The sequence below is a fragment of the Macrobrachium nipponense genome, chromosome 26, assembly GCF_015104395.2.
Source record: "Macrobrachium nipponense isolate FS-2020 chromosome 26, ASM1510439v2, whole genome shotgun sequence".
Lineage (NCBI taxonomy): Eukaryota > Metazoa > Arthropoda > Malacostraca > Decapoda > Palaemonidae > Macrobrachium > Macrobrachium nipponense.
Window position 1 is genome coordinate 48,373,665 of NC_087215.1, and position 20,000 is coordinate 48,393,664.

Below are 20,000 nucleotides of genomic sequence, written 5' to 3' on the forward strand. Positions count from 1 at the left end.
CAGATATATATATATATATATATATATATATATATATATACACACACACACATATATATATATGTATTTATATAGGTGTGTGTATGTGTGTATGTCAATACGCTTCAGAAATGTTTTCTTATGAAATATCCCCGACCTTGATAGGAGATAGGGGTACGGACAACGCAGGACCATTTGCTGTTTCTTTTTACTGATTGTCTTGGAGAAAAATGTTAATTGCTTTCTGCAGTATGATTACTGGATGAAAAAATCGGCAGTTTTGGCACCCCTGAATCTGGTGAAGTGCAATGTGTAAATAGTTTTATTTTATTCATATATTTTATTTATTTATTTATTTAGTTATTTATATTAATAATAATAATAATAATAATAATAATAATAATAATAATAAAATAATAATAATAATAATAATAATAATAATAATAATAATAATAATAATAATAATAATAATAATAATAATAATGCACCTTAAAACTCTGCAGTTCTATTAATGAATTGTATTATACGTAAAAGATAAAAACATTGACCTTAGAGCATAATGTACGTTTTTTGTAACGTACTAAGATCTGGGGCGTAATACCGTTCAGGTATTCGAAAGTCTCTCTTTTTATCTGTTACATCTAATACACTTTATATGGAATTTCAATTGGCTAAAATAGTATCACGACATTCTGAATTTCTTAGGAATAACAGTGATACTAAAAATCATATGATAATGATAGTAATGATAACAATAATCGTTTGAAATATTATAATTATTATTGCCGTTGCATCTAATGTAAATTAAACCAAATCAACATTAATAATAATAATATAATAATAATAATAAAATAGTAATAAGGGCAGCTGTGCAATTAAGAGATGATTTTGTCTACTGTATTCAAAAGAGGAGCACTGACCATGAATATCACGGAGGGGACAAAAAAATTCGGCGGTTCCTTCTGGTGTGGGAGCTCGTCATTCCGAGAGGTCTCGACCTTGCAGGCTCGAAAAGTGACCATTGCAACACGATGACAGTGACAATGAGGATGCAGCGTTGCATGAAACCTCCATTGTGCGGAGGAAACCCGCTCCAACCTGACGCTAATTTAACCACATTGTCTGTCTCCGTCTGGTAACAGTCCAGACAGGTGGATGCCCCAACAAGGGAGAAGCCGAATAAGGAAAGGAGGAGGGCGGGCGGGGGGGGGGGGGGGGGGGGGGGGGGGGGGGGGGGGGGGGGGGGGGGGGGGGGGGGGGGGTGGGGGGGGGGGGGGGGGGGGGGAAGTATGTAGGGTCCTGGTGGGCCTTGGGGAAGAGGAAACCAATGTTGCACAAAAATCCACTCTCTGATTTCAGTCACTCTCACTAACCAGAAACCTCGAACCTCGCGCACACACACACACACGCACACAAACACACACACACCATCCTTTCTTTTCCGTCCTCCTCCTCCTCTGCCAACTCTTCATCCTCTCAGTGGACTAATCCCTTTCAACTTTTAATTTTGGGGAGTGCGGCCTCGTTTGTGGATAATTGACGTATGAACTATCAGGTTGCGCTCTTTCGTTTCGAATCAGTAGCGACCTTCGGGAAAAGGTTTGACAGAAATGGCGTATTGGTGAACAACACTTTCAGCCAATTTTTAAGGGGACTTGTGCTGCTAAGAAGAACTAAGTTTTGGATGAGTCCTTATAGGGAAAATGGTTTTCCAAATCAGATTTTAGGTTTTTAATACAATGCTAAATTTCAGAGTTTACAATTGATAGACGAAAGAATGAGAAGTAAATATATATGCTCACCTTCTGTATAGGTCACGGACACTGGGTTAGCAGCCTTATGCTGAAATCGGTGATTAGAAAATAACAAAGACATTAAGATTCTAACATAAGCGATAAAGTAGTGTTATATTGAGGTCGGTACGTAACATTGAGTGGGCGTTTTATTTGAAAATTTTATATATATATAATATATAATATATATATATATATATATATATTATAATAATAATAAAACCTAAAATCCCGAGCAGAAATTGCTGTATTCATCAAGAAATAATGAAAAGAGAGAAACGATCCATGCAAGAGTCTTGAGAACAAAGTTGCATCTGGCAATTATGGTGTCAATGCAGAAATCGTTAACTTTAAAGACTAACGTGATTATCTTAGAATGACCTGTTATTGGTGTGCCCTGTGCAACAAAGGATATACAATCGATGTGAAATGAAGCCTGTAATTTGGTTTTGTAAAATTCAGCCGTTTTTTGTTTTAAAGATTTGTTTTTTCTATTCGTTCGAGTTATCGAACGCCATTCTTCCAAGGGTCGTTAAGGGGCGTGAGTGCATATGTATGGTATATGTATGTATGTCATATATGTATGAAGGTGAGAATTCTAAGTGTGCCGGTCTCCAGTCGTCCCCACCACACTCCATGTTCCCAAATCCAGTCTATTGCATCTCCAAGATCCTGAATATCACTGCCGTCACTGCAATGTTACCTCACTGATTTCATGAAATGATTATCTGGAATCTGCCATGAGATCCTCCCGGAGAAAGGCCGTTATTTTCCGTTGCTCTCATCACGTAATTAAGTGCTCTTTTCTTTGACTCTGCTGGCTCTTGCGTCCGTGATCCATTGCCACTTGGACCAGACAGACGAAAGTCGCTGGAAGTGTCAGTTACGCACTATGGTCAAAGTCTTAACTTTTATCATTGAGTAGGACCAGTATTTTCCACATGGGCATTCTTACTGTTGGGCAAAGGTCAGTTACCGGGAAAAAAATGGACAGGCGCTTATAAACCTCCCTTTCATCCATGCCCAGACTAGTAACCAACATTCCCTCTTCCCTCTCCCCTCGGCCCCAAACCTCCTTACCACACCCTCACTTAAAGGGTTGGTGCACTATCTCGCCCTCATTAATAGCAATTGATGTGACGTTTTGTAAGGGATATGTCATCTCTCTCTCTCTCTCTCTCTCTCTCTCTCTCTCTCTCTATCTCTCTCTCTCTCATACTGTGGCCTGTCAATAGTCAATAGTAAGCCAATAGGAAGGCGATGCATATTTTATGCTAAGAATACTGTCCGCTTTCTTTATCACTCTCTTACACCCGCTGCTATGGGATCGCCAATAGTCGAAATGTGGAACTGAAGACGAGAAGTTTTGGCCCAAGGCAAAAGGATCGGATAAAGGGAAGTTGGTGCAATTGTAATTTCACACGACTATATTTGACGCGTTTTTTTAAAAATGATATAGTGGTGTTTTCAATCTTTTGTGAAATTTTATTTCGTGATTTTTTGTTTTTAAAGTCATTCTTTTAGGAAATGTTGCGTCCTTCCGGTTTCATTTGCACAGGTTGTTTTTCCTATGCCGAAAAATGTGGGCCATAATAATAATAATAATAATAATAATAATAATAATAATAATAATAATAATAATAATAATAATAATAATAATAATAATAATAATGAGTATTAATAATAATTATAAGAAAAAAAGCCTTCGACATGGCACAATACACATGGCTAATAGAATGTCTGAAAATATATGGGGCAGAGGAAAACACCATCGGCTTCCTCAAAAATACAATGCGCAACTGGAATACAATACATACAAGCTCTGGAATAAGACTAGCAGAGGTTAATATCAGGAGACGGATCTTTTACTCTTCGTAGTAGCCATGATTCCCATGACAAAAGTACTGCGGAAGATGGATGCTGGGTACCAACTCAAGAAAAGAGGCAACAGAACCATCTGATGTTCATGGACGACATCAAACTGTATGGTAAGAGCATCAAGGAAACAGATACCCCAATCCAGACTGTGAGGATTATATCTGGGGACATCAGGATGGAGTTTGAAATAGAAAAATGTGCTTTAGTCAACATACAAAAGGGCAAAGTAACAAGGACTGAAGGGATAAAGCTACCAGATGGGAGCAACATCAAACACATAGATGAAACAGGATACAAATACCTGGGAATAATGGAAGGAGGGGATATAAAACACCAAGAGATGAAGGACACGATCAGGAAAGAATATATGCAGAGACTCAAGGCGATACTCAAGTCAAAACTCAACGCCGGAAATATGATAAAAGCCATAAACACATGGACAGTGCCAGTAATCAGATACAGCGCAGGAGTAGTGGAATGGACAAAGGCAGAACTCCGCAGCATAAACCAGAAAACTAGGAAACATATGACAATACACAAAGCACTACACCCAAGAGCAAATACGGACAGACTATACATAACACGAAAGGAAGGAGGGAGAGCTACTAAGCATAGAGGACTGCGTCAACATCGAGAACAGAGCACTGGGGCAATATCTGAAAACCAGTGAAGACGAGTGGCTCAAGAGTGCATGGGAAGAAGGACTGATAAAAGTAGACGAAGACCCAGAAACATAGAGACAGGAGAATGACAAACAGAACAGGATTGGCACAACAAACCAATGCACGGACAATACATGAGACAGACTAAAGAACTAGCCAGCGATGAAACATGGCAATGGCTACAGAGGGGAGAGCTCAAGAAGGAAACTGAAGGAATGATAACAGCGGCACAAGAACCAGATATGTTCAAAGAACGGTAGATGAAAATAACATCTCTACTACATGCTGAAAGTTTAGTACAAAAAATGAGACCATAAACCACATGGCAAGCGAATGTCCGGCACTTGCACAGAACCAGTACAAGAAGAGGCATGATTTAGTGGCAAAAGCCCTCCACTGGAGCCTGTGCAAGAAACACCAGCTTCCTTGCAGTAATAAGGGTACGAGCATCAACCTGAAGGAGTAATAGAAAACGATCAGGCAAAGATCCTCTGGGACGGTTGTATCAGAGCAGATAGGGTGATACGTGCAAATAGACCAGACGTGACGTTGTGGTACAAAATCAAGAAGAAAGTATCACTCATTGATGTCGCAATACCATGGGACACCATAGCTGAAGAGAAAAAAAGGGAAAAAATGGATAAGTATCAAGACCTGAAAATAGAAATAAGAAGGATATGGGATATGCCAGTGGAAATTGTATCCATAATCATAGGAATACTAAGCACAATCCCAAGAGCCCTGTAAAGGAATCTAGAATAACTAGAGGCTGAAGTAACTCCAGGACTCGTGCAGAACAGTGTGATCCTAGAAACAGCGCACAAAGTAAGAAAAGTGATGGTCTTTTAAGGAATCAGGATGTAACTCGGAACCCCACACCATGAATACAACCAAGTCGAATTGGTGGACTGTAATAGCGAAAATGATAATAATAATAATAAGAAAGAGAGGGAAAAAATGGATAAGTATCAAGATCTGAAAATAGAAATAAGAAGGATATGGGATATGCCAGTGGAAATCGTACCCATAATCGTAGGAGCACTAGGCACGATCCCAAGATCCCTGAAAAGGAATCTAGAAAAACTAGACGCTGAAGTAGCTCCAGGACTCATGCAGTAGAGTGTGATCCTAGAAACGGCGTACATAGTAAGAAAAGTGATGGACTCCTAAGGAGGCAGGATGCAACCCGGCACCTATATCCCGTTGCTGAATAACCACTGGTTCCATGCAACGTAAAAACACCATACAAACAAAACAAACAAGCAACCCGGAACCCCACACTATAAATACCACCCAGTCGAATTGGAGGAGCACAAATACTACTACTACTACTACTACTACTACTACTACTACTACTAATAATAATAATAATAATAATAATAATAATAATAATAATAATATTATTATTATTATTATTATTATTATTATTATTATTATTATTATTATTTTATTATTATTATTATTATTATTGTTCAGATGCAACGTCAGTGGGAGGGACAACTTAATGATGACAATAATTAGTCTAGCTTTCGAGAACTCTAGAAAGATTTGGGTGAGAGAAAAAAAGTGGGTCGTGCTTTCAAAATGGAAAGGAAAAAATAAACTTATTAGTTATATTCTGTTTCTTTCGGAATTTTCGTTTGCAGCTAAATGAGAATTCGCAAGCGAATGAAACTGAATTTCTTCTTCCTGACTGCTAACTGGTTTGGCAAGTCATGCAAATGTCTTTCCTTTCATAATTTGATTCATGCTGTGCTGATTAACGGTAGAGGCAGATCAGTTCTACTTTCTTGCAAATGCGAGTTTATTGTCAGGCGGGAAAATTTAGTGACATTGTTTGAAAATAAACGGTGAGCCAACAGAGATAAATATTCTTTTTTCCATAGACTCACGTTTCCACACACAGATTGTTGATCAGGTGGCACATGATTCAGGTTTCAATTTCTGTAGAAAGCTGCATATTCACACAAACAGAAAAATCTATAGCAAGAAACGCGCGCGCGCACACACACACACACACACACACACACACCAAGAGAGAGAGAGAGAGAGATCTGTTTATATATGTAAGTATCCGTGGACTGGTTTAAAAACATATAACAATGCTTCTTGTTTGTTCGGTTGGTGTGAAATATTTTTGCTCGCAGTATTTCTAGTTTTGAAGAACTTGTATTATTGAAAAGGAAATGAGGAAGTGGAGGTAAGCAACTGTGACGTGCATGGCGCAATGCATGTTGGGTGGCTCAACGAGAGGCTGTTGAGTCTTGCGTGTAGCGGCATGAGGCAGCTAATGTTGTGGAAGGTTTCTGCACAGGGTGCTCATCCACAATTCAGCAATGCAAGTATGAATAAAGCAATGGTTCGTTGTCTTTCATGTTCTTGGAAGCTACTCTTAGGGACAGCTTAATGTAAGAGTATATAACATTCAAATGCACTTTGTCAATATTTATATCATATACTTAATAATGCAAACCTTTCATTTTATGTTGTAGAAAACAACAGAAGTTTTGTTTTTATTGAAGTTTTGATGTCAAAATATTTAAATGTCAATTCATTTAACCCAATCATACTCTTAGCATTGATTATGTTCGCAACAATTTTCTTCTTTATGATTTAGTATATTTCCTATCATACTGACTTTGACAAAGCACTAACGGCTTAGCGATATGAAGTCCATTTAAATGTGGCTATTCGTTTAAATTACCTTTTGATGAATTGTCGGCCGCAAGAAAAAACGATAAAAGATGGAATTCGTTATTCATTACCTCGGAAAAATGAGAGTACAGCTAGTGAAGGTAATTTATGTTCGTGTAATTACCTAAGTAGTTAGAGATACGGATTTTCGATAGTTCGACATTCTAGTTTTATACGAATTTTTTGTTTAAACCCTGACCATTCTTTATTGGTCGAGCCTTTAAGTATTTAATATATTTTCAGGTCAGAAGTTACATTTAAATGATTGACGTTTTACATCTTTAATTTTAATGATAGAAAGGTTTAGTTCTTTTTCCAAAATGATAGAAATGTTGAGCTCATTTTCCATAGTGTGTCGCATTTATTTTTTATCGTTGATTGATATTGAGATTTCTCTAGAAAACATTCTAAAATGGATGTCATTATGGTAATTGCTGTTACAATAAACAGAAGTTTTTTTTTATTTGTTACAGATGATTAGCACTGGTAGTTAGAAAAGATGATGTGTGTTTCATGCACAAATAATAATAATAATAATAATAATAATAATAATAATAATAATAATAATAATAACATCGCCTGAATCATTTAGTCAAAAGGTTTGACGCATGATGAAATTTAGGTCTTTCAAACGGTATATTGATTCAGACCAAAATGTCTTTCGAAATTATGTTTATTTATATAGATTTCTGACTCACAACAGGACCGAACCCCGGTCTTTGGAGTGAGAGAGAGTGCAGAGCGTCAGCAATTCCTCCATACAGGTCATAGACGATATAGGAACCAAATGACTACGTACCTGAGGTTTTTGCAGTAGCGCCCAACATTCTATATATAGTAGATTCACATCAACCGTGTGTTTGATGTCTAGGCCAGTCCCTTACGACGCTCCTGATTGGCTGTTGATAAGCCAATCACAGGGCTGGAAACTCTCAATCTTTCTCGAGAGTTCACATTGGCAGGATGTATGTTCCACCTCTCCTGAGGGATACTTTTGAAAGACGTATCCCTCAGAAGAGGCGGAAAATAGATCCTACCCACGTGAACTCTCTCGAGAGAGACTGAGAGTTTCCAGCCCTGTGATTGGCTTATCAACAGCCAATCAGGAGCGTCGCAAGGGACTGGCCTAGACATCAAATGCACGGTTGATGTGAATCTACTATAGCGATTTTTACCCAACTTCATCTTCCCCAATGCTTTAGGTATTTGACTTATCAAGTGTCATTTTTAGCATCTTTGTCGCTCTTGGCGTAAATGTAATCCTGCGTTGGATGTTGTTTCATGATAAGACCGCGGTTTTCATATCACAGACGCAGAGGAAGATACGTCAACCCCATTATGCATTAGAATGCTGAGAAGAATCCAGCCGACCTTCTTGCCATTCTTGCCATGGAGCGGCGGCGTGTGTATAGGTCACATCAAAACGTAGTTTCTTTCTCGGGGGAAGGGCGTCCAGATAACGTTAAATTCTGCCTCCTTCAGCAGAGCTGTCGCCTGGTCGCCTCTCCCCTGATTGATTCTCTACCTCAAGGTTTGGCTAACTGGTGATAATCCTCGTCCGCCTTTTCTCTCTCTCTCTCTCTCTCTCTCTCTCTCTCTCTCTCAAACACACACACACACACACACACACACACACACACATATATATATATATATATATATATATATATATATATATATGTGTGTGTGTGTGTGTGCGTGTGTGTGTGTGTGTGCGTGTGTGATTTAACTATATATATTTTCCTGTTATATTAATCCAGAGGATATCTTTTTGTGCTTTTCATTTTATAATTTATATATATATATATATATATATATATATATATATATATATATATATATATATATATATATACATTTCCGGACGTTTACAGAAACGTAGCCCGAGAGAGAGGACAGATTCCAGACAAGTGTCAGAGCAGGGCGGCGCGCGGGCGCAATGCTGCCGAGTGTGTGTGTGTGATTAGCGAGAGACAAACGGTCTCCCAAGCATGGCCACTGAATTAATCATGACGAATCCTTTCCGAGTCTAAAAACGACGTGAGAAACATTATCTTTAAGAGTAACAACTTTGCCGATATCCAGCGGCGATTATTCACTGACTTGGGACAGTCATCTGGAGCCGAATGTCCAGTGAGACAAAAGGACTCCCTCATTGGTATTGGCATCTGAGCCGTTTGAAGGAAAAGGGCGTTTATGCGATTTATTGAAAGACTCACTGATTTCTCTAGAGACTTAGAAAATTTTGTTGTTCGATTCCTTTTTTGTGTAAAGTTTCTGTTTTATTTTTTCCCAGGTTCGTGTGTGCTCTGTATTCTTGCCCCTGGGTCGTTCTTGCAGGTAATGTGATAACAATGTTTGACGCAAGTAGTTTCGTTACTGTTGTTAGTTATCTTAATGGTCTTCTTTTCATTTGAGAATTCACATAAACTCGAGTTATCCGGCTTAACGCGGTTCGCCTTTGGGTGATAGACGTGGGCATATATAAATACCTTTTCCTATTTTCATCTGTTTATTTTGTTTCCTTTTAGGTTATTTATATAATCGACGTCTCAGACACCGAGACATGCACAACACATACACGCATAACCGCGCATGCTCACAAGGTCAGCTAAGCGATGCATAAAAGTGTGATATATATTTGCCGTTACGAAAAAAAATCTGTTAGCCAGTATGTAATATTCATGAAGCTATCGACAAAACGCCGCTTCTACCTGTTAGGCCTAAGTCATCCATCACAAGAATGCCTCTTTTGACGTTATGTATGTATATATATATATTTTCATGGCATGTATGAGATGCCAGACTTCTCCAAGTACTTGGACAATGGTTGTTCAGCCTTCTTTGTTTATTGGGTTGAGACACAACTGATTCATTATTTACGTGATTCATGATTCAGTTCGCTGCTCGTGTGGTATTTAACTCACGCTGACATTGGATTCATTCGTGTTGTGTGTATATTTGTTAGTATATACTTGTGTGCGTGTGTATATTTTCCCTTGAAACATTGATTAGTTTGAGTCTCACTGATGTATGTGTATTTAAATTTCCCCAGATATTTTATATATATATATATATATATATATATATATATATATATATATATATATATATAGCTATATTTGTGTGCGTATGTATGTATACATTACTACTTACACGCCCAAATGCGTTAAATTCACCAAGAAATAACTCTGTGAGGTAATTTTGCATTTATATGGGTTTGATTCAAGTGTAACACAGCGCATTAACCACTTATTGAATTAACTCGATTTCAACGAAAAATGCAGTTGTTGCTGCCAGGGCCGCAATCCTTCGGGGTAAACAGGCCAAACCGGTTGATCCACTTGTAAACAAGATCCGAACGCGTTGGTGACGGCGCTCGGGCGTTAAATGCATTTAGTGTAATCTGGTTTGTCTCTGTTTACGGATACTTTGGCCGTAGGCCGATCTGTTATGGGGGAGGCTCCGGGAGAATTTTGATTCGGTTAAAGGAATACATCTTCCTTTCCTCGGCTTGCACCCGCCTCCCCACCCCCTTCCCGCCCTCCTCTTCCCCTCCTCTCTCTCACCTCTCTCCTCTCTCTATCTCTCTTCCTCTCTCTCTCTCTCTCTCTCTCTCCTGTTGTGCTCTAACACTAGCAAAATTATTATCTTTCTCGGTGTGTTACACTAAAATCTCTCTCTCTCTCTCTCTCTCTCATCTTATGCTTATTGGTTGCGTTACAGAGAAAAATTTCTTCCTCTCTTTTTCTCTCTCTTTGTAAAAATTATCATCTTCAATGTCATGTATACAGAGGCAGTGGACTCTCTCTCTCTCTCTCTCTCTGCATCATAGTTTCCTAGTAGATGCGGATATTTTTATACATTACTCTCACTGAATGAAATCCCGCTGTTCCTCATTGGGTTTAAATCTATTGTGTTCGATTTATTCGGTGAGTGGAACTTTATTTATTTGTTTATTTTTGCCATTGTTATTATTATTATTTACTTATTGGTGTTGGTGTAATTTGGCCTTCAAGGGAAAAATATGTTTTTATGCAGTGTATGTGGTCGGGGATCTTCTTCTTCGTCTTCTTCTTCTTATTATTATTATTATTATTATTATTATTATTATTATTATTATTATTATAATTATTATTTATTATTATTATTATTATTATATTATTATTATGTTGTTGTTGTTGTTGTTGTTGTTGTTGTAGTAGTGTTTAGTGGTCGCAGTACGCACACATATACATAATGTGTGTTTATATGATCGACATAAATTTATTGTTGAAGAACTCTAATTACTTGTTAAGAATGCTAACAGGGAAAAAAAGTTAGGTGCTAAGGGGCAATTATACCCTTGAATGCTTAAGTACTGACATACAGATTACTATAATCTAAAGGAAAATATTAGTCAAGGGTTTCTTTGCTTTTCTCAACTTTGCACATTTCTTTCAGAAATGTAATAGACACGAATGCATTAATTGCTGTTGAGAAACTACATGGACGTTTACACTTTTAACCTTGAGTATCATGGTAGAAAAAGAGTCTGTCTCCTCTCTCTCTCTCTCACCATCTCTCTCTCTCTCTTCCTCTCTCTCTCGCTCTCTCTCTCTCTGAAAAAAAAAAAAAAAAAAAAAAAGAAAAGACTCTAAAATTGTTTTTGAATGAAGAAAGACATTCATCCTGGATTTATTATAATTTGATAGTTTAACTCTGCCAGTTCCTTGAATATTGAAGCTAAAGAGAAAAGGCCTGACTTATTTTCAGTGTAACAAAAATATGAGAACTTTCTTGAGTGTAATGGTTGGCAGAATTCGTCTCAATTAATTGAATAATTGTTGGGGTTTTCTTTGCGTCCCAAGTCATCCTTTACAATAATTGAACATTTAGGAGGCGATACTTAGAGGCTAGAGAATGGAATTATGGGAAAGAGGGAGAGAGGTGGAGAAAGGGGTGTGGTGGTGAGAGGGGGTAGGGAGGGAGGGGGAGGGAGTGTGGGGGAGAGGGGTGGTGGTGGAGGGAGGAGCTTTCATGGGGGTGGTGGGGTAGGGGGTTCAGGCTTGACTGGACAATAATTTCTGGCTTTTCCTAGTAAAAGTTTTGCCCCCATCGGCCGTCCGTCCGTCCGAACGTTCATCTCCTTTCCCCTTTCTGGTCCTGGATGTTGGGTCTTCGAGTTAGGGCTTTTTTGCCGCCTCTCGTTGCTCCCTCCGTCTTTTTGCCCCCTGGCCAACACACACACACACACACACACACAACTCTCTCCTCCAAGGCTGCGGAGGATGCTGATGCTGCTGCTTCTGCTGTTGCTGTTAATTCTGCTTTACTGTTTTTTTCTGCTGTTGCTGTTAATTCTGCTGTTTCCTGGCATTCTGTATTTGTTGTCAATTTCATATATATTATATATATATATATATATATATATATATATATAATATATATATATATATATACACACATAATGTGCGTTCGTATGTTTATTGTGTATATATCATTATCATATTCCTTTGAATATTCTATCCGTCAGTCTATCTATTCACAACACACACACACACACACACACACACACACACATATATATATATATATATATATATATATATATATATATTATATATAATATAGTGATATTTCATATAAGCATTTTGATTACTATTTTCTTTGTATCATTGTTCCTGTTCGTCGAGGCCTTAATTATTATTATAATTATCCATTTATATTTTCGTTTGTTCCATCACTGCGAATGCGTACAATACATTTCGATACTTTTTTTCCATTTTTTTCTTGTTCTTTTCGCTTTGTTCTGTTGTTCTTATCGTCCGAATAAATGAGCTTGTACCTTGACTCGATACTCATCCTTTCATATAACAGCTTTCTTTGGTCCTTGAGAATTTGTGTTGGTTTATTCTTACCTTTGGCGGCAATGCGTGTTCCAGTTTTGTATGTTCATAAAGATTTGTTCTCAAATTCACGCAATAAAACAATTTACTTGATGAAATTCGACCTTATTTCATTCCTTCATATAAATGAGTCGTTTAATTTACTTTGAATGGGCAGTAAACTAAGCGTTGTTTCAAGATAAGGGTGTAGTCACTTGTGACGATGCATTTATGTATTTAATTCAAAATTCAGTTAGTTTATAGAACATCATAATATATACAGTGGAGTTTTTTCGTTCTTAAAGTTTTAACCATTTTGTGTGTGACTTTTGTATGCGAAATTTGTATGTGACTCTTGTACAATACTTACTGAAGGTTCTACTGTTGAAAATTGCAAGCCTATGAAAAAACAGTGCTTGCTTTGATTATTTTGCTTTTAATGAAACAAACGCCCTCTCGTACTCAACTGCATCCCCGGTATATAAATATACTACACACATGTAATATATATATATATATATATATATATATATATCATATATATATATATATATATATATGATATATATATATATTATCTTGCTTGAATGAGTAGGTACATATTTATACTAGTAATTATTATGAGGTAGCTGACCCTTTTTATATTTATTCCTAGATATTTTACTCAAGTTTGAGATTCTTTGAATACAATTTCTATTCCAAATTTGAGATTCGCTTCTTCCACCTGAGTGATAAACTCCTAAACTTCCGTTAGAGTCAACATTAATAAGTCATTTCTCTTTTGTATTTCTGTATTTATTTATCTTTTGTATGCGACCATTCATATCATTTTAATTCGTAAGGTTTGAAACAGTTTGCACTGGAATCAGAAATTGTTTGCAATGTCCTGCTGTCTTTTAGCTATTACCTTTTGGTTAACGTGGAAGCCGAACGGTGTCTCACAGTAAAGGTTCTCCTGTTATCATCTTTTAACGGAACAATGACCATGAACTCTGAAGGGAATAGAAAATGCCATGTTTAAGATGAACGTATTCTTATGAACACTGATAACAGATTAACATACTTCAAATAACCCTAGATAACAGATTAATCATTTTCAAATGAACGTTCACCTAAGACTGGTGGTCACTCCCTGGTAAATAAAGATTTTGAAGAGTGACACAGAAATCTCATCTGCATGGATATAATACTGAAGTTTATTTCGCATTAATAGTGTCTCTTTATCAAGACAGACTTCAGATTAACTTATGCACTAGAGTATCGCGGTGTCATATCAGCACAAGTCTAGAAACCTAAATTTATAATCAATAAATGATTTGCGGGCAAAATTTCATTTTACGATGACTTGATAATATGTTGCTTTAATCAACTGGCGAACCAGAAACAGGAATGTCTCACGCTTCCCATAAAAACTACATTCTTGTCGTAAACATCGCTTTTATGGACACAACGAGGTCGTCTGATTACTCGTTCAGCAACGTGAATCGTATGTTTGTTGTATTTGTGTGTGAGTGTTTGAGAACTGACTTCTAAGGGTCAAAATGTGAGAGAGAGAGGCTGGAATACTTCTTCATAGCGTCATGCACCATTGCCTGCTTTTGGCAAATATTGTTGTTCATATCTATTCATTTGTAATAGTCCTGCCTTTTATCTTCGTTTATTTGCTATTTGTTTGGATTTCTCTTCTCTTCTCTCCTCTCGCTCTTCCTAGTTATTCACATGTCTATTCTGTCTGTATTATATAATTTGATTGCTATTCTGTCCACTTTGGTGTTGTCTGTGTGGATGTTTTGAATGGTGTTGAAAGTGACAGAAATAAAAGCGAAAGTTGACAGCCTCTGATAATCTTGCTCTTTGCCAAGAATCATCTGAAAGAAAGGAAAAATTAAGTAAACCTTTGCTCCCTTCGGGGTTAGGCTTCTCTCTCTCTCTCTCTCTCTCTCTCTCTCTCTCTCTCTCTCTCTCTCTCTCTCTCTTTTTCCTGGCAACAGTAAATATAGAATCTGTTTTTTTGTAGATTGGATGTTGAGAAGGTGGTGCTCTTGAGGAAGGTGTCAGTGACAGATAAGGAATGATTACATTTTGACGGAATACGTTATCCCGAGCACAGCCGGAGATTAGTCGGAAAATATTTTAATATAGTAAAATTAGTCTCTTGCAGTCGGTCAAAGGCGCAATGTCTCAAAAAAGGGGGATGCATTACAGTTATGGGAATGAAAACAGCCTCTCATGAAGGCTTTCCGAATAACCTACAAGTTTTTATTTATTTATTTAATTTTATGCAGCGATAAGCTGTGGAGTGATTATGCAGTAGTAAGAAAATGACTTGTTTTATATTCGTTATATTGGAACAAGCATAGATTGTCATTCGTTGTCATGTAATAAATTCTTGACAGACTGATAAAGATAAATTTGCAGACAGGCAGATATATAAAGGCCTTGAGCCTCCCCCAACCCAAATAACAATACTGAAAATGACGAAAGTTCAAGTAAAGAATGCATATCATAAAGTAACACTGAATAAGATAAACACTCAGGAATTTTAAGGATCCTTTACACCATCTTGAGAATGGATTAAAACTAAAGAGGGAGCTGAGTGCATGTTAAGAAAAAGATATACAACCTATATGTGCGAATACAATGCTCACGCAAAAGAAATCTGCACATATGGCACATGCGCGCGTGGAATCATGCTCGCGTCTTGTAGCTGCGAGAACACAGCCGCGTCTCTGCTGCCTTCAGGGAAAAGTCATTATTGTACTTTTGTCTCTGGGATGATCAATGTAGGTTAATCTACATTCTGTAGTGTAAGAGGGGGAAGGGATACCTTGATGTAACGTTTACTTCATCTCGAACTTCATTGAGGTCAAATGTGACCGAAAAGTGAGAAAGATACGATATGATAGTTACGAAATAATATCAACCGACGCACAACACACAACACAATGGTTCCGCAGGCAAGTTACTAAGCAAAATATAAACATCTTTCAAGACGTCGACGACAAAGATGATATATTGTGGTTGGAGAGAGATTGTATACCCGGCACCAATGGTAGCTATTTACTCAGGTAATGAAGAAATCAAGAAATGAAAGTTCTCTTCGTATTAGCCTCGAGGCCTCAGTATTTGATCGGGAGCTAAACATCAGAACAGTGATAGAAGTACTCATTGCTAAATGACATAACAATAATAAAAGTACTCGTATCAGAACTGCAGGTTACTGATATGGTTATTACATGTCACAAACGGCAAGAAGCTTCCTACACAGTTTGGAGTGGAGATGGAAATTCAAAAGATATTGAAATATTCTCTCTCTCTCTCTCTCTCTCTCTCTCTCTCTCTCTCTCTCTCTCTCTCTCTCAGAAAATGATATATCTGAATACATATATACTGTTTGTTGTTACTCAACAACGAAGTAGAATTTTCCTTTATCAAATCGGGCCTGGTAAAAAAAATTTATCGTATAATATGATTACAATGTATAGTAACTTAAAATCATTTTTAACCACTGTTAACTTTCCCATAAATGAAAAGTCATTTTCACCCACTGTTAACTTGGCCATAAATGAAAAGTCATTTTCACCCAACTGTTTTAACGTTGGCCATAAATGAGCTCCACCCAACCTGTTTTTAACTTTCCCAAAATAAATTTTCAAACCAAAGTTCCCTCAACCCACTGTTATTTTGGCCCATAAATGAAAAGTCATTTTCAACCACTGTTAACTTGGCCATAAATGAAAAGTCATTTTCACCCACTGTTAACTTGGCCATAAATGAAAAGTCTTTTTCACCCACTGTTAACTTTCCCATAAATGAAAAGTCTTTTTCACCCACTGTTAACTTGGCCATAAATGAAGTCATTTTCAACCCACTGTTAACTTGCCCATAAATGAAAAAGTCTTTTCCAAAAACCATGTTAAAAACCTTGCCATTAACCAAATGAAAAGTCTTTTCACCCCACTGTTAACTTGCCCATAAATGAACCAAGTTTCCCAAAATTTCAAAAACCACTGTTTAACTGGGCCCAAAATTTAAAATTTTTGAAAAGTAATTTTCACACCACTGTTAACTTGCAGCCCATAAATGAAAAGGTCATTTTCAACCAAACTGGTTAACTTGGCCCAAAAAGAAATGGGGAAAGTCAGTTTATTTCAAACCAACCCTGTTAACTTGGCCATAAATGAAAAGTCATTTTCAACCACTGTTAACTTGCCCATAAATGAAAAGTCATTTTCATCAACCCTGGTTTAACCTTTGGCCAATAAATGGAAAAGTCATTTTTCCAACCCACTGTTAACTTGGCCATAAATGAAAAGTCTTTTTCACCCACTGTTAACTTGCCCATAAATGAAAAGTCATTTTCAACCACTGTTAACTTGCCCATAAATGAAAAGTCTTTTTCAACCACTGTTAACTTGGCCATAAATGAAAAGTCATTTTCAACCACTGTTAACTTTCCGGCCATAAACGGGCCAAAATCAAATTTTCGACCAAAACTGTTAACTTTTTCCACCCATAAATGAAAATTCCCCTTTTTCAACCCCTTGCCACTTGCAAAATGAAAATGTCATTTTCAACCAAGCCACTGTTCAAACGTTGCCCATAAAATGAAAAGTCCATTTTCAAACCACTGTTAACCCTTTGCCCGCCCATAAACTGAAAAAAGCGCAATGTAATGGGCAATCTAGTGTCCGTGTGAGCGTTGAATAATCCCTTTGGATTCTAGTGCTTGGCTTCAAGCCTAAATCCCATATTCCCTTCCATTCATTCCTAGTGTCCGTGTGTAGTCCCCAGCTGAAGGAAAAGGGGAAAAAGGAGAGGTGTAGAAAAAAGTTAGACTCAACCCCCGCAAAGAAAGAAATACAATTCTTGTTTGTATTAAAGAGCACAAAGTACTTAACGTTATCATTTGAGTTTTTTCTTTTTAATTCATGCTAAAAAAATCTTAAAGGCTTATACTATGAAGACCTTGCTGATTTCAGATTTGTTGCATTTATCACGGATATTTTCATATTCCGTGCCTGCTTCTTTTGCTGTTAATTTAGGTACAGTGATGAAATTTTTTTTCAGCTGTACCTAACGACGTGCGTTTGGACCTGTGATTCTGTTAGCGCTAGGTCTCTGTAATATGGCGTCACATCTACCATGGTCGTTGACTCCTCTATTGTGGCATGAACGCTCATCTAAGAAGTTACAGTCTGCAGACTTGTAGATATAAGGTGGGTTTTTATGAATATGAACATTTGGTTGGGTAAGAAGCGGAGGCTTTAGTATATGATTCAGATTTCTTCAGCAGAGGCGTTGGTTCCTTCCGCCGGAAAATCAGGTTCCTTCCTTAGTTCCTCTGTCGTGCCGGGATATTTGAAAAAGCAGCGGTTGTCGTTTTTCCACTGGGGCGAAGCTGATAGTTTGTTTACGGTAACGACTGTAAAACATGCAGTTACTGCTGCTACTACTACCACTACCACTACTTCTGCTACTACTAACTCTTCTACCACTGCAGGTACTCGTAGTAGTAATAATAACAACAGAACCTTTGACAACTGTTGATAAGTACTAAGCCGTCACGGGAAGGTGTAGCAGCGGCACTCACTGTCCCACGCCCACGCTTGGGCATCAATTCCTCCTTTTCCTTTAATTAGATCGAGATGTGTCGCGACGCTACAAAAAAATTGTTTCTAAGGAAGAAAATATCCAAGATTGTGGCATAAAAAAAGAGGTAGAGAATGGATGTAAAAAAGAGAGAAAGTGAGAACAACAGCAATCAGTGATAGTCGGGGGCTGTCCGGGAGAAGGCGGCCCCCAGCATCAGATTGGCAGCTATCACATTCTACGGTCAAGACACGACGTGAAAGAGAACAAAATATCTTTCTCCCCTTTTTTCTCAGTCATCACCCCCCCCCCCCCTTTTTTTTTTTTTTTTTTTTTTTTGTTTTTTTTTTTTTTTTTTTTTTTTTTTTTTTTTTTTTTTTTTGCCTATGGACCAAAAAGGAAAATTGCGGTGAAATGTGTTGGACAAACTGCTGGGCATATTATCCAGTCTTTTTTTTTTTTTTTTTTTTCTTTATGGAGGGGGAGGGGAGAGCATCAAAAAGGGTAAGGGGGATTTAGGTTTTGGTGCTTGGAAGTAATTTGGTGTGTGATTTTTTTGTGTATATGGACATTATTATCATGGATTTTATACATGCGCATTTGGCTATTTATTTAAAGTATTCACTCATTTGCCTTCTTTCAAGAATAAGGTAAAAGCATTACCGAAGACCGTTTGGGTATCTTCGGTGCCCACTTGCTATGCCCTTTTTAATCTTTTTGCTTGACCTCCATTCCGGTTCACTTATTCAGTCTTGCCGCTTAACCTTTCTGGCTATTAGTTATTCTCTGCACAACTGTGGGGTTTTCTTCCAATTCCTCCTTTAGGTCCTTGTACTTCATCTCCTTTATTTTCTGGATCTCTTTTATTTTGCTGTCCACCCACTCCAACTCCCTTTGTCACTGAAGCGCTAAGCTTGGAGCGCTTGAGAGCGCCCTAGTGCTTGCTTTGACCGCCTAAAATTAATAAATTCTGTCAGTCAGCATAAAGCCACCTTCATGAACGAAGTATTTTGCCAGTGTTGGCTTTGTTGATCAGTGCGCAAGTTTATTTCAAACCTCATCCATAAATGATTAAACGCTCTCAGTGGGGAACGAAACTTTGGGCTGACTTGACCTGACCAAGATTAGTGAAGTAGTGATGGATTCTAAATTTTCACATTCGACTTTTGGTACTTGCAGTGAATATATAGATCTCGGATACATGACCTGTATGATATTTGAGACGTAGCAAGGAGTACTTGGCATAGAGCTGCTTTCATTTTTTTTATACAGTACAGGACTATCAAAGCATTAATGAGAATGGTGGTGGTTTTATTGTATCTCTTGCAATCACTGATGTAATTGCTGTAAAGGTCATGAAGACATCAGAGCGTTATATGATACTTTTTGCCTAGGTGCTTTGGTAACTTTTAATTTCTTGGAGTTCTTGGGATCATGGATGGATCCCTTGCTGATTATTAAAAGTTTTCGATGAATTGACTTGACGGAGATTGACCCCGAATACTGTTTGATCTGTTACTCCTAGCAAGCAGATA